Source organism: Colias croceus, chromosome 28 (genome assembly GCF_905220415.1).
Source record: "Colias croceus chromosome 28, ilColCroc2.1".
Lineage (NCBI taxonomy): Eukaryota > Metazoa > Arthropoda > Insecta > Lepidoptera > Pieridae > Colias > Colias croceus.
In genome coordinates, this window is record NC_059564.1 from 747,208 (window position 1) to 763,857 (window position 16,650).

Sequence of the window (16,650 nt, forward strand, 5' to 3'; positions counted from 1 at the left end):
TTGGGCATGAAATAAGTGTTGTTAGTAATATTTGCTGGCGTATATTTTTATAGTATAAAATAATAATTTTACATAATATTTAGAAAAGCATAGACTGGTTGTTAATTGAAAAAAGGTGAAATCATGAAATATGAAAATCAATTACTCAATCACCAATTTTTTTTGTTAATTGATTTTAATCAAGTTTTTAATTGATATTGTATAAGCTACTGACTTGAACGTATAATTGAATTATTATTTATTTATCTGCACTAATATTATAAAGAGGAAAACTTTGTTTGTTTGTTTGATTGTAATTAATAGGCTCATAAACTACTGGACCGATTTTGATGAAAGGAGAATGCCAATTTTTGGTACTGGTTTTTCTCATGCATCAAGACAACAATACTATTAAAAAAAATCTCGGCAATTTAGAGGCCTTCTTACCATCGGAAAATATATTTTGAACAGGGAATGTTTTGTAAAATCTAATAAGACATGTAATTGTTTAGATCCGTTAATATAGATTTAGTGACCATTACCGGTTACCACGGTAACCAAGCGGTAACTTATTGGTTATTACATTTACTATAGTAAATAGCTAAATGTATTAATATCGATTATTGCTTTCATTGAATTACAAAAAAAATCAATTAACATAAAATCACTCTTTAAGGTATTGTTTATACACTGTAGGTTGTTTTAACAAAGATAGTGAAGTAAAATAATATAAATATGTATATATATAAAAAAAAAAATATTATGACATAGCTTGGTAGGTAACCAGTTATTTCTTATTTGTTTCTTTCTTCGAATATGTAGTGAAAAAATGATTCAAACAACAACAACAACAACAACAACATGTAAACCGAATAAAAACTCAATTGGCATTTTTTAAGTATATATTTAGGTTTTCTTGAAATCCGTCCCGGAAGATTTCTGGTGCCTACCTACACTAGCCGATGAACAGATAGACTTTGTCTGAAAGCATAAGCTCTACGCATAGATTAAATATGTTAATCGAAAAATAACCTTTGGACGATAAAATGTTACCTAAATCACACATAAACCTAACTAAATCGGGGTTACTTAAGTTTTGAGGTTATTTCACATTTTTCTCAATATCTTGAAAACCCCTGTTTTTATCACAAAAAAATCAATTGGTAAAAATCTTTTGAATATCGAAGAACCCTCCAAAACCACTCTGGCATTGACGCAACACTGTACTGTGGTCCATACTTTCATGGGCATTCTCCTTTGGCACAGACAATCTTAAGACCCTGAGAAAGAACATAGGCTACTTTTTATTGCGAAATATGTGCCACGGGCGAAGCCGGGGCGGACCGCTAGTTCAGAGATAAGTAATTAATATTTTTTCTATTCAAGGTTTCCATGTCTGGGCCGTGAAGAAAGGGAAAAATTATTTTTTTTCTAAAAAAGGCTCAATTTGTAAGGAATAAAACTTCCCATAGCCCTGACTGAACCTAAAACACGAAAAAAATTAAATTATTCCATATGACGTCACTATTTACATCATCCTATATTATATGCCAGATATTGTTAGCCCCGCGTAGTAAAGCCAGTTTATACCTAAAATAAATATTAAGTAAGTACAAAGAAAATTTCAAGTCAACGTGCATGTAAGGAGTGGCACCCAATAAAATAGACAGAATGAAACAAAGTGTCGCCTCTATAGCGGTGAGTCAGTGACATCGCATAATCTATGACTGTCTAGCCGTCATTCGCGCGCCCCGCGCCGCCGCGCTTGGCGCACAGATTTTGTTCGTGGTGTCTGCTCCATATTAATATTATCTCAATGCGAATTACACATATTTATTAAATATTACGCTTATCTAGGTATGATAATTATTCTTTAGAATATAATTATTATGTTTGTATATATGTTTATTTGTAGTATGTTCTATTATTGTGATATTATATAATGTGTGTACTTGCCCATAATTTGATGTAGAAATATTTGGATTTTCTGTGTAAATACATAATTTTGCATAACCATGTTTACTTACGATCTTTAAATGGTTCCTCTCCCCTGATTTACAATGTTCGTGCGCAATGGACATTGACCTTGACGACATTTTTTAGAACTGCCCGCGAGAATTTTGATATTTTTTGTAACGATCTTGCATTTCTTTGTCGCGAATATTTGATTAGTTTTAATTCGTATAGTATAATAAAAGCCGTATTAGTAATCAATATGTTTCGCATTACCGAGTTATTTGTTTCTATTGTAATTAAAATTTTCATTTATCATATTGTTATTCTTATAGTTGCATTTATTAGGATCGTTTATTATTTTGTTTATTTCATTATATTTCAATGGCTTCCAGAAATAAGGATATAATTATTTATTATCAAAACGCTCGCGGTTTACGTACTAAATTACCGGAGTTGCACAGAAACATTTTGTTGAACAATTATGATTTAATTATTATCACAGAAAGTTGGTTATGTGACGGTATTTTAGACTCGGAAATTTGCGATTCCCGCTACGAGGTTTTTAGATGCGATAGAAAACACAATAGGAAAGGCGGTGGCGTATTGATCTGCATTAAAAAAAATTACAATGCTCTCATCACTCAAAATGTTCAGTGTGGTAATGTAGAAAGTTTATGGCTCTCAATGTCAGGTGAGATGTTTGAGGGTAAGGTGGATCTTCACATTATTGCCGCTTACCTGCCTCCTTCGTCAGATCTGCCTAATCTCTTAAGATCTCTCAGTTCTACGTTGCTTTCAATTTATGACAATTACCCCAATAATAATTATTTAGTTATTGGTGATTTTAATTTACCCTTTATTTCTTGGGTGGATAAATTTAACTATAGCATTAACAATTATTGCAATCCAGATCTTTTAGAAGCCACTTTGGGTTTTTTAAATCTAACTAATTTAATGGGTATGGGTCAGTTTAACCATACACCAAACTTTTGTGGAAATATTTTAGATCTAGTTTTTTCTAATTTAAGTATTAACTGTCAGGACATTACCTCTAATTTCTTAATCAACATGGATAGATTTCATAGTCCACTATTCATTACAATTTACGACATTAATAATAAGCAGTTACGACCGCAGTTTGGTAGAATAAAAAAGTTTTTTAAAGCGGATTACGATGCTATCAACTTAGAATTAAGGAAATTTAACTGGGATGAAATTTTAAATTCTGGCTCAGTTGATGATGCTACCAGTAGTTTTTATGCTATTATAAGCTCATTAATAGATAGATATGTGCCTTCAGTTCGTATTTCTTCGCGTCGGCGTTATCCTAAATGGTACACTCCGGCTTTGATAAATATCATAAAAGAAAAATTTAAATTTCACTCTAAATGGAAAAAATACAAGAATCCTATCGATTATTCAACCTTTTCACTACTCAGAGCTAGAGTAAAAGAATTAAAAGTAGAAGCACACTCAAATTATCTCTTACGATGTCAAAATTCTATTAAATCTTCTCCTAAGGAATTTTGGACTTATATCAATAACAAACGTATGAATTCTAGCTATCCATGTTGTATGTCTTATCGTGGTCATATGTTAACTTCGGGAAAAGATATGTGCTCGGCATTTAGCGATTTCTTTCAATCTGTTTTTCGATCAGACGTTTCTTCTGATCTTGTGAATCCTATTGTTGAGTCAAACCTGGCCGACTGTATATGTTCTATCTTGATTACTGACAAGGAAATAAAAGCATTATTTAGAGAGCTTGATGGTCAGAAGGGTGCCGGGTCTGATGGAATACCTGCAATTTTTGTCAAAAAATGTCAGTCTAGTTTAGTTATACCCTTACGTTTACTCTTCCAGCGTTCTTTAAACGAAGGAGTCTTTCCTAAATGCTGGAAGGAAGCTTTAATCATACCTATACACAAAAAAGAATCTAAAAATGAAATAACGAATTATAGAGGTATATCTTTACTTAACATATTTGCGAAAATGTTAGAAAAAATTGTACATAAACACCTATATAGCTCAACGATTAATTGCATCCCTTCCAACCAACATGGTTTTGTTAAGTCACGTAATGTCACAACGAATTTATTAGAGTTAACACAATTTGTGAATCGTAGCATGAATGAAGGTGTGCAGGTGGACGTGCTTTATACGGATTTTGAGAAGGCGTTCGATAGAGTCAGTTATAATATATTAATTCGCAAGCTATACGCGGTTGGCATCAGAGGGAATCTTCTTAGGTGGTTAGAGTCGTACATTCGAAATCGTAGTCAGTCTGTTATCTTGGGAGGCTATAGATCTGACTTTGTTGATGTTACTTCCGGAGTCCCCCAAGGCTCGCACCTCGGTCCCTTATTGTACAATATTTATTTATTTGATATCGATACTTGTTTTAAAAATTCATATTTTCTGCTTTATGCAGATGACAAGAAAATTTTTAGAAAAATCTCAACCCCTCAGGACTGCCTCTTGCTTCAGGACGATCTTAATAGGCTTACCAATTATTATAAATTAAACAAAATATCAGTAAACACAAATAAATGCCAAAAAATAACTTTTTCTCGAAATAAGGCCAATAAAATTATATGTTTTGACTATAAAATTAGCAACGAAATTATTCCATCCGTTACGTCAGTAAGGGACCTAGGTGTGATCCTCGATGACAAGCTTAGTTACCGCATGCACATTGAATTAATATCTCAAAAAGCCTATAAAAATTTAGGATTTGTTTTGAGGCAGGCGGAACCCTTTGATGATTCGGCATGTTTGAAAGTTTTGTACTACGCGTATGTACGTAGTATTCTAGAGTTCGCCAGCGTCATTTGGCGTCCAAGTTATAAATGTCATATAACTAAATTGGAAAAGCTTCAAAAATTATTTGTGAATAGAATGAAATATAAAAATAAACAATATGATTTAACCTATTCACAAGCTTGCTCTTACTATAAAATCAATACCTTGGAGGATCGTAGAGACGTAATCGACCTTATGTTATTGTATGATATTGTCAATAATAACTTTGATTTTCCTGTTGCTTTAGAATACTTACAATATCGTGTGCCATCACAACGTACTCGTCATACGCCTCTCTTTAGTGTGCCAGCAACCTCTACCAATTATCTCAAACATTCACCCTTTCTGAGAATTCCGAATAATTATAATAATAAATTCTCCTTTGCAGATCCCTTTCAATTATCTCGCTCTAAGTTTAAAAAAGTAATACTGCAGCTTATTGACCAAAAATTGTAAAGAAAATCACAAACAACACGCACACACTCACACACACACACTTTCACTCACACTTGTACTCATATATTGTTACCAATTGTTACCTTTTATTTAGCTATAATTATAGATATAATATAGGGTTTGTAATCGTTTATATATCTTTCTTTACTTTGCTCACTCACAGTATTATGATTGTTATTGGTGTACCTTTTAATTGGCGTATTGAAATGTTAATGTTATATCTAGTGTAAGATTAGCTGTAAGGTACCTGTACATAAATAAATAAAAAAATAAATAAATGACTGTTTATTATTTTACTCTAAGTTTACTTTGGATAAATGTAATGATATTTCAACAGTAGGATTAACTTATTATGCCTGATAGGCCTGTGTATGTTATAATTAATCGGCTGCAAATAATTTTACTTACTACTTACTTACTTACTCCTCTGGCGCTGAAACCCCAAAGTGGGTCTTGGCCTCTGAGACGAGAACTCTCCATCTTCCCCGGTCCTGAGCGGTCTCTTGCCAATTATTATTGGCTCGTAGCACGCGCAGGTCCGCCTCTACTCGATCGCGCCAGCGATACTTAGGTCGTCCAACCGGCCGTCGCGCGTCGGCCCAGGGGTCGCCCCAAGTATGCCCTCTTCAGTCCTCGTTCCTCACCCATTCTTTCTACATGACCGAGCCAACGGAGCCGTTGTGCTTTGATTTCTCCAAGTATATTTGGCTCAGCCATTAGTTTTTCTAGTTCGGCATTAGCATTACTAAGATTTATTTTGTTAATTATCAAAATAGTCATTTAGTCATTTGAATAAATTGTATATTTTTCTTTTATTTTTGTCCGTTAACAAGCCGTGGCAACTTTTAAGTAAAACAACACTTAGCTATATATATTGGTATCTTGTATATCTGTTATTTTATTGGTGTATGTTTTGTAAGTGGCCCTGAATAAATAAATAAATAAATAAATTTGTTCGGACTTTCCAGCTTCCGTCCTCTCGTCTGGTGGAAACAAAGAGTATTTTTAAGAGTATTCCGTATCGCAATATTGATGCTACGTAACCGTGATATGCCACTATAGCAGCTTTTTCAGATACAGTCTTACGGATACGCCGTAGTGCAAACACGAATTTATTCAAACGCGTGCTAACACATTCAACCTGTGACTTCCAACTACATCTTTAGTCGAGAACTAAGCCTAACTTCTTGAATCGTTTTACCATCATAGTGTATATTAAGATGAGTCATATTGTTTTTGTTTTTATTATAAAATTGGATGTAGTTTGTTTTTGCTAGGTTTACGTTTAAACCATTATCCTCTAACCATTGGATTACCTTTATTATAGTATGATTTATTGAAAATTCAAAGTCAACTCCATTCTTTTCCGAAATAATAACCGAAACGTCATCAGCATATAAAACAGACTCATTCACAATTACATTAGGTAGGTCATTGATATATAATAGGAACAAAAGAGGTCCCAAATATGCTCCCTTGCGGTACTCAATTCCCATTATATTTATAATCTGACTTATAAATCTCTGTGTTGTGACCTGAGGTATGAGAAATTTCAACTCTTTGTTTACGATTTCGTAAGTAACTTTCTAACCACTCTAAGGCGAGACCTCGTATACCGTAATGGTTGCATTTGTAGAGAAGTAAGTCATGATTTACAAAATCGAAAGCCCGGGTCATGTCAAAAAATACAGCAGTTACCCGATTATGTTTATCCACCTGTTCCACAATGGATTTCACCAAAGAAAATGCAGCTAGTGTGGTAGTTTTATTTTTTTGAAAGCCACATTGTTCAGTTTTAATGATGTTAAATTTTTTTAGAAATTCGCTTATTCTGTGGTGCATAATTATAGATCTTATTATTATAGATCTTGTGAAGAAGCCTTCTTTCGGTGACTAAAAGCTTGCGTTCTTCATTCTGGGTCAGGGTCCAGGCTTCACACCCATACATAAGTATTGGTCTTATGACCGTTTTGTATATACGCAATTTGGTGTTTTTGCTCAGAAGCCTGGACGCTAGCACCTTAAATTTTACTTAATTAGTAGAAATTAATTACTGACTTACAGACTATTGAAGTCTGTTTCGCATCAGTCTTTATTTTAATATGAACACAGTAATCTTTTTTACCGATGCACTGTATACTATAAGAATAACTTTTTATAGGTTTTTTGTTATTACATCTTATAAAACAAAAAACTCAAAAACTACTGCATCGATTTTCATTCTTTCTAATAATGGATATAGTGTTTATAATTTATTAAATGAAACAGCGGATGAAGCCGACGATGGGAAGCTAGTTTATAATATAATAGATATAACAGTAGAATAAACTTAAAAGGTCTCAAGGGCTTTGATAAGGTGGGTCAAAGGTCGTTCGTTTGATACGAATAAAATAACCATATTCCACTCAATTTATAAAAATGGCAACTTTAATTGTTAAAAAGATATTTCATAGAAAAGCACTCTAATCTAATTGCCATTTGAAATATTTCCATGGGGAATTTGTGGTATAAACGAGAAATATATTATGTGTTTTATTATTGGTAACAACTTATAAAATTGTTCACTCTATGAAAATTGGTAAGGCATGAGGTAAGGGGTTAATGGAGTTACAGTTAATTCTATTATATTTAGGTACAAGATTCGATAATTTCATCTATAACCAATAATAAAATTTGGGGTGTCTGTTTTTAATATTCAAATAACCGACTTCTACTATGCTTATTATAGATGTAGTTATGTACTGTACAGTGTACAATGTAAAGGTACCAAAATAGCATTTTTTACAAATTTGTCTGTCAGTTTGTTCCGGCTAATCTCAGGAACGGCTGAACCGATTTTGACGGGATTTTCACCTTAAATACCTAAAACTTAAAAGAGCAAAAAAATAATCGAAATATTTTTAATATTGTTAATGTACGTCTTATTTTCTAAATAGGTAATAAATAATAACTAATAAGTTTTATAATAATAATAATAATTACCCCCCGTCGTATCCTTACGTTGCCGTCGTGGTGGGGCTTGTGAGCCTTAATGAGCGCTAGAGCTACGCCGGTAGAGTTACTCATGCCGGACAGGTTTAGGGTGAAAGGACAGACCAAGAAGGATACACCAATGCCTTTGACCCAGTCACAGGCCAAAGGTATTTCTTCCTTCTTCCTCTTTAACCATTTTTAGTTACTACTTAACTCTTTCCTTATATCATATTTCTTTCTATCTTCCCAACATACTCTATTACTGTATGATTCTCTTCTTCATCCATTCACCCAAGCCACGGTGGAACAGCATACGCCAATGGCTGCATGGCTAAAGGAGTGTTTAGTCGTTAGTATGCGAACTCGGAATACCAGGGAATCTTCCGTTTTAATTACCCTTACCGCGGTGAACGCAGGGCTCTGCCGCGGTTGACGATTATGTCCCTAGCTTCTAAAAATACAACATGATAACCAGGTCCAAATCAAAAAGGACCGCGCAAAGAATAGAAAGTGAAGATGCTGGATATAAACACGTTACATCCCCATCTTCTTCATCATCAAAATCACAATTATCATTGTATTCATCATCATCATCATCATACTTCCGATCTCCAACCATATCATCATCATCATCATCATCCAACTTAGGGCTAACGGATGTTGCACAGGAGACAGAATCTGTCCAAGTACCTGTGCCCAACGTTAGTGCTGCAGAGGTGCGTAAAAGATGGAGTAAAGAAATGAATGAGTTCATCTTGCGCACATATCTTCTACTCACAAATATGGAATCGGACACCAATGCATACTTACCACCACTACACACTAAATTTTTAGAAAAGTATCCTTATATGGAAGTAAGCAGACAGAGAATTGGAGATCAGCGAAGAGCAATCATTCAAAAAAATTTATTACCAAAAACTACTATAGATAGGATTTACGAAGAAGTTAGAATAGAACTACAAACGAACAATAATTATCACTCCGCGCAACTATTATCGAACACGGGTACACAAATAGGGCAACGCATGAAATGGACGAAGGAGTACAACGAGTCAATATTGAAAATATACTTAAGAATTACACAATTGGAATCTAATAAGACAGCGTATAGAAAATTACTACATGAAGAATTTATAGCTACACACCCGGAATTAGGTCACTTATCAGAACAACGAATAGCGGATCAAAGAAGAGCCATCATTAACAATAAGTATATAACGGACAACAGAATAGCAGAAATCAAACAAGAAATCTCCAATGAATTAAAGATCCAAAATAGAGAAAACAATCACTCACAGTCATTAGGTACACAGCCACAGCAACAATTAGAAGCAGCAAATATAAACAATACATACACGAGCCACGAGGAAGAAAACATTCACACCGAAGAACAAGCCTTGTCTGGGGACAATACTTTACAGGAACTTACTGCCCCGATTTATAATACTACTGAAACTACTGTTGACCTGAACCAAAAAATAGAAAGCACCTTTCATGAAGCAGAACAACTCTTTGCTAACACTGACCCTACAAGTAGACCCTTCATCCGACGACAAAAGCTAACCAAAAAGTTCTCAACTATAGTACAATACATTAATACAACGATATTACCCACGAAATTGCACCCAGATATAGAGTTTAACACTTTGCACAACATACTGTACTGTGCGGCGTGGACTGCGGCTAAATGTAACGGGACAAAAATAGGACAGCAGTTGCAAGAGATTCAGCACACACAAACTAAAAAAATCCCATCATGGCAAAAAAGACTTGAAAAACAGATTGCAGATTTGCGGGCAAGTATAGGTAGAGTTACACAATTTATAAATGGCAATAGAAACCGAAGAATAATATCAACAGTAGAAACAATTAAATTGAAATATGCAACACACGCTCAGCACGAAAATAGCAACTCAGATCCTAAACACTTCTTGGATACACTAAAACAAAAATTAAGCGCAAAATCAGCTAGACTTAAACGATATCTTAAATGTACAGCACGTAAAAAACAAAACGCAATATTTATAAGTAATGAAAAAGGCTTCTATAGAACTTTGAATTCATCGGAAAATAACACAATAAATCGTAATAATAATATACCTTCTCAAGAAGCATTACGTGAATTTTGGGCGAATATCTGGGAGAATCCTGAACAACATAGCGACAATGCAGAATGGATTAAAGAACTGCAACAAGAAACTAGTGGGATTTGCGACATGGAGTTTGAATTCATACCAGCAGATATATTCATAGACGTTATCCAAGGAACACACAATTGGAAAGCACCCGGTACAGATCACATACATAATTATTGGTACAAAAAGTTTACTTGCTTATACCCTTATATACACAATCATATAAATGCATTCATCCAGTCACCACATACATTACCAACATTTATAACACACGGAATTACATACATGCTGCCCAAAGATCCTGATGACACTTGTAACCCAGCCAAGTATCGACCAATCACTTGTCTGCAAACATTCTACAAAATATTAACCGCGTGCATAAGCCGAGTTATTAACCAACATTTAACTAAATATAATATTCTGGCAGAGCAACAGAAGGGTTGCAGAAAGGATAGTCAAGGGTGTAAGGAGCAATTAACAATCGATGCTATTGCTATGAAGACTGCAACAAACCAAAAAAAAGATATATATTCTATGTTTATTGATTACCAGAAAGCCTTTGATTCCGTACCACATAGCTGGTTATTAGAAGTCTTAAATTTATATAAAATACATCCAGTACTCACAAATTTTCTAAAAACATCTATGAAAAATTGGCAAACTGCACTTAAAATAAAATCTTCTTGTGAAACTCTAACTACTGAACCTATTCAAATTCAACGTGGCATCTTTCAAGGGGATGCCCTTAGTCCTTTGTGGTTTTGTTTAGCCCTGAACCCCCTTTCCCAACTATTAGACAAATCAAATGAAGGGTTTTTATTAGAAAACAGCAATACCCATTATAAATTAAGTCACCTTATGTATATGGATGACATAAAGTTATTCGCAGCAGATAAGAGAACATTATTTAAATTAGCAGATATCACACAAACTTTTTCACAAGATATAAGAATGCAATTCGGAGTGGATAAATGTAAAATATTATCCATATCTAAAGGTAAAATAATGGAGGATAACTATAAATTAGAAAATGGAGAAGTTATTGAACCGATGACAGAACATAATAGCTATAAATATCTAGGATTTAAACAATTAAAACAGATAGCTCATAAGGAAACCATATTAGATTTAAAAACAAAATTCACACACCGCCTAAGACTAATATTAAAAACCCATCTTAATTCTAAAAATACAATCAAAGCCATTAATACTTTTGCCATACCTATTTTGACGTATTCATTTGGTATTATAAATTGGTCGAGAACAGATTTACAAAGCTTACAGAGGACCGTAAATACAAATTTAACAAAATACAGGAAACACCACCCGAAATCTTGCGTACAGAGATTAACGTTGCCGCGCTCAGAAGGAGGGAGAGGATTGATAGATATACAAAACCTTCACAATCAACAGATCCGGTCACTTAGAAGCTATTTCCACACGAAATCGGAACACTCACTACTACACAAACACGCAACCCAGCTAGACAAAAAACTAACTCCACTCAACCTTCACGACACTAACCCTCAGCAAAACGAACACAGCGTAAGCATACAGCAGAAGCTCTTGGAATGGTCTAGTAAGGCCCTACATGGTAGACATCGATCTCATTTGTGCCAGGCTCATGTTGATAAAGAAAAGTCGAATGAATGGATAAGAAGAGGAGATTTATTCCCAGAAACTGAGGGTTTTATGCTAGCCATCCAGGATGAGGTTATTGCCACACGAAATTACATTAAACACATCATAAAGGATTCTCATCAGACTTCAGACCAGTGCAGACATTGTAATGCAGGCATAGAAAATATTCAACACATTACCGGAGCATGTAAATCATTAGCGCAAACTGATTATAAGCATCGTCATGACCAAGTAGCAGCAATTATTCATCAATTCTTAGCTCATAAGTACAATTTCATCAAAAAAATAGAGCCATACTATAAATATAAACCCGAAATCATATTAGACAATAGTAATTATAAAATATACTGGGATAGGACAATCATAACCGATAAAACAATTCATTACAATAGACCGGATATCACTGTACACGATAAATTTCAACAAAATGTTTACTTAATAGATATAGCTATACCTAACACACATAATATACAATCCACTATATCAGAAAAATTAAGAAAGTATCAGGATCTAGCCATAGAAATCAAAACACAATGGAATGTGAAAACAGTTCACATAGTACCGATAGTTCTATCAGCCACCGGTATAATCCCTAAAACACTTATACACAATTTAAATACTCTAGAATTACCATCACACACATTAAACATGCTACAGAAAGCAACCATCCTTAACACATGCCGAATAACGCGGAAGTTCTTAACATCATCCACTATATCATCAACATACACAATATAAAGTATTCCGTTGCACGCTTGGCCTAGGCCCGCGTGTAATGAGTATCCCTTTCAAGTAAAGGAGTAAATAAAAAATAAAAAAATAATAATTATTGTCAAGCTCTAATTACTAATGTTATAAAGCTAGATAGCCTATTTATCGAGGAAAGCTATAGCCTATAATCTATAAAATATTACCACTAAGACCAAAAAGAACAGAATAATGTGGGTAAAATCACGGAGCATAGCTAATAGATGTACATGCTGTCTGTAAAAGCATCTGAAAATTACCATAAAAGCCTATTCAAATTAAAGTATATCCCGATGGATACGCGATTAAATCTCTTACGTAGTAATAATTAAAATAATATCTTTCAAGTGTATAAAAATTTTCATTGCATTAATAAAAAAAGTGGAAAATTATTTATAATACAGCAAATAAAAAAATTACGCCTATAAAATTTTAATAGCAAAAACGATTAAAAAAGTATAATTGTTTCCTTGTAAGGCGCTCAACATTGAGAGGTTTTATAAAATATGCTATTATTCTGAGTTCCCAAGAATTATAATTACAAAAGTTCCTTATCTATCACTTGATCAAATTCATCTGAGTTGTTGAACTGATTATAAAATACGGAAAGTTATTGTTGCTTTAATATCTACTGATAAATTACATTTGTATTGTATCGTAGCTTTGTCTTTGTTGTGTAATTTACGAGAACAATAGAATTTGAATAATATTTCCTGTCGGAGTTTGAAATTTTGTGTATTGTGTACTGTTAAAAGATAACAAAAAAATGTGTGCGTGTACTAGTGTACACACATAAGACTTGAAACTTCTTTACGACCTTATTTTTCAAAAAATTATTTACTATACATATAAGCAACTTTACAGAAACACAATCGCGCGTGGTAGGGATAAGAAAAAGATGGCGCGTAACGGAAAAATGTCACGCGTAACGAAAAAATGTTACACTAAATTTTTTTCCAACCCCGTTATAGAAGTTTCATTTCAAAAATATCAAATAAATTATTTTTTTACTAGCTTCCACCCGCGACTCCGTCCGCGCGGAAAAATGAAGATTTATTTTTTCTATGTATTTTTGCGGGATAAAAAGTATCCTATTTTATGCCCAGGATAATAAGGTATAATTATACCAAGTTTCATCGAAATCGAACCGTTAGTTTTCACGTGATGCCTGAACATACAGACAGACAAACAGACAAAAATTTTTTTAATCACATATTTGGGTTTGGTATCGTTCCAGTTAAACACCCCCTGCTATTTATTTTTTCAATATTTTCAATGTACAGAATTGACCCTTCTACAGATTTATTATATTATTAATTAATAATATATATATGTATAGATGTATAGATTAACATTCGTTTGAATACGCTTTCTTTAATTTATAATACATATATGCTTATGATAACAGGAAAATAAATGTACCAATATTAATCTGTTAAAGGGAATGATAAAAAAATAAACAGTCGTACGAAAAATATAATTATGCTCGACAACAACTATCTATTTAAAAAATCGCATCAAAATCCATTGCGTAGTTGCAAAGATGGTAGTTACCTACGTTGGTTACATACATAGTATATCTGTCTGTCTCTATGTATTACATACGAGACAGACAGGCAGCGGGAAATGACTTTGTTTTATTTATGATATCTAGTGACTAGTAAAACGCATCATTTGTAAAGTTGGTTTAATCAATAATCCACTAGTAAATCTATGTTCAAGTTGATGTCTCCTTCGGGCACAATAAAAGGTTTTATTAACCCCCACCGTACGTAAAATCTCTAATACAATGTTCTCGTAAATTTTGTTAATGACCCACGAAGCTGGTACCGTCATTAACCCATAAATTAGCCATATGGTGAATGTATGTAGGTACGTGTTTGTATGTCTGTCTGAAAATCCTACTATTATTATAAACTAGCTACGCTCCACGGTTTCACCCGCGTGGCTCCGCTATTTTTCGGGGCTATTATTATAAATGGACTTATTAATATATCATATTGTGGTAAGACTACAATATTTTTTTTTTTTTTTTTCAAATTCAAATTTATTTATTATTATTAAACATACATACATACAATAATTACAATTACAATTTATTACAATAGGTATACAATTAAAATTCATGTAAAAGTATATAAATAAAAAGGCTACCAAAACAATTATTTATACAAGCCAATGTTTCCCTAGCTAGGTTACTGGGCAACCTGTGTTTAGGAGAAACAGCTTGCCTCTAAAATAAATACACAAAAAGCCTCTTAGCAAGTACTTAATTATTATAAATTAAAATTGGTTACAATAGGGAGTAAGAGAAAAAAAAAAAAATATGTGTAAAATTTAAGGAGTATAAGAGAATGCGGGTGTGGCGAATGAAACTGTATCTTATGAATATATATATTTGTGTGTGTATGTGTATGTGTGTGCGTGTGTTTGTGTAAGTGTGTGTGTGTGTGTAATATTATGTAGGTACATGTATTCTTTACTTAAATCATTAAGATTCTTTACGATCCTATGCGATTCAACTAGGAATAGTATCGAATCAGCGCCATGTTGTGACGTCATAGGTGTTTATTCCAACGTATTAATAAGTGAAAATATAAAACATGCAAAACAAAATAAATGCAAAAATAATTTTTATTCAATTTAATTTGAAAATATTGCGGTACCGCGTTCACACAATTTTTCTAATGTCTCGTAAGTTGCTCGTAGTCGTAGGTATTTTTTAAATGAAATTTGACGTATATCTATTAATATTGAAAACTAGCGGTCCGCCCCGGCTTCGCCCGTGGTAGGTACATGTTTACGTTTTCTCTCCATAAGAACCATCCTCGTACTTCAAGGAATATAATAAAAAAGAATCATCGAAATCGGTTCAGCCGTTCTCGAGTTATGCGCTTACCAACACATTTTGCGATTCATTTTTATATATATACTAGTGGTTCGCCCCGGCTTCGCCCGTGTACCTACATGTTTAAACTATCCTATCTCTCAAGTTGGATCGAACTGCACATGGTGTGCGAATTTTATTATAATCGGTTAAGTGGTTTAGGAGTCCATTGAGGACAAACATTGTGACACGAGATTTATATATATTAGGATATACTTAAGATAGAATGGTACCTACCCAGAAACTTTTACAACATAATTTGTTTGGACGAAGCGGGCGAAGCAGTAGGCAGAAATCTAGTAAGTAATAGGTCCTATTAAGGTACCTACTAGTAGAATTTACTTTGACACAATCAACAATCTTAACTTGTTGACCTGTTCTTCTCTTATCTATTATGAATTCCTACGCTTTAGTAAAATATTTGTGAGATAAGACAAATGGCTGAGAAATGTAATGTGTAGATATTTTTGGCTAAAAAATTACTGTATGGTGTCATTCAATTTTTGTGTTCTTATGTTATATCAAAACAAATCGTTTGAGATAATAGCTTACTTAAGTTATTAATTATATGTTTATATTTAACAAAGGAAAACTAAAAACTTTGTTATATATTAGTTCATACTCCACTCGCCTTACATTTTCATAGAAAACCAAAAGAACATGCGACATCAAAAGTTGGAAACAATTTTTTTATAAAGATCACGCAAAGCCGCGGGATTTCGCTTGTGTATCATAATAATGTAGCCAATAACGCACTGAATGCCACCTTATCAAAATAAACCGCAATTAAACTGATATTACACAATATTTACGTTTGCACTGACAATATGGCAGTTCCCGCCAAAATTAGCGTCAAAAACAAAACGTCATGCTGAAAAATATGCGTTCCATTTCACATAATGGCAGCGTAATTTTATATTTTTTATTTTTTTTCGTTTGCAAGTGGCCAGGATAACGAATCGAGCGAGACGGGACGCTCCTGCAGGAACATGTGCGAGTGAGACAGCAACACCGTGTACTTTCTCATATAGATTTGTTGAAACGATAGGGTCCGTTCAGCTTCAGCTTTCAGCT